The following is a 597-nucleotide window of genomic DNA, read 5'->3' as shown; positions in this document are numbered from 1 at the left end:
GAACCGGAGCCTGGGAACGGATTTACCGAGGCTTATTAGCGGCGAACCGGGACTTTGCACCGGAGAACCGGAGCCTGGGAACGGATGTACCGGGGCTTATAGCGGCGAACCGGGACTTTGCACCGGAGAACCGGAGCCTGGGACGGATGCACCGGGGCTCGTAGCGGTGCACCGGGGCTTTGTACCGGAGAACTGCAGCCTGGGACGGATACACCGGGGCTCGTAGCAGCGAACCGGAGCCTGGGACGGCTGCACCGGGACTTTGTACTGGCGAGCCGGCGCCTGCCACGGATGCACCGGAGCTTGTAGCGGCGCACCGAGACTTTGCACCGGCGAACCGGAGCCTGGGACGAGCGCACCGGGGCTCGTAGCCGCTCACCGGCTTTCCCCGCGGGACGGTAGACCGGAGCGGGACCCTTGCACCGAGAGCCTCCCCCGACCGCCGAAACCGTCACCCCAAACCGGCGAGGGGAAGAGACAAGCGGGTGCGGGGGGGGGACACTGGTGGGGTGGGAGAGATCGCTCGCTAAACCGGGATGCCGGTAGCCTGACCCCGCAGCCTTGGCGTGGCGGGGCGGCCCCCGCGCCCCCGGGGCC

The sequence above is a fragment of the Haliaeetus leucocephalus genome, unplaced genomic scaffold (assembly GCF_000737465.1).
Source record: "Haliaeetus leucocephalus isolate CR32 unplaced genomic scaffold, Haliaeetus_leucocephalus-4.0 Scaffold210, whole genome shotgun sequence".
NCBI lineage: Eukaryota > Metazoa > Chordata > Aves > Accipitriformes > Accipitridae > Haliaeetus > Haliaeetus leucocephalus.
This window is presented reverse-complemented; position numbering follows the sequence as displayed.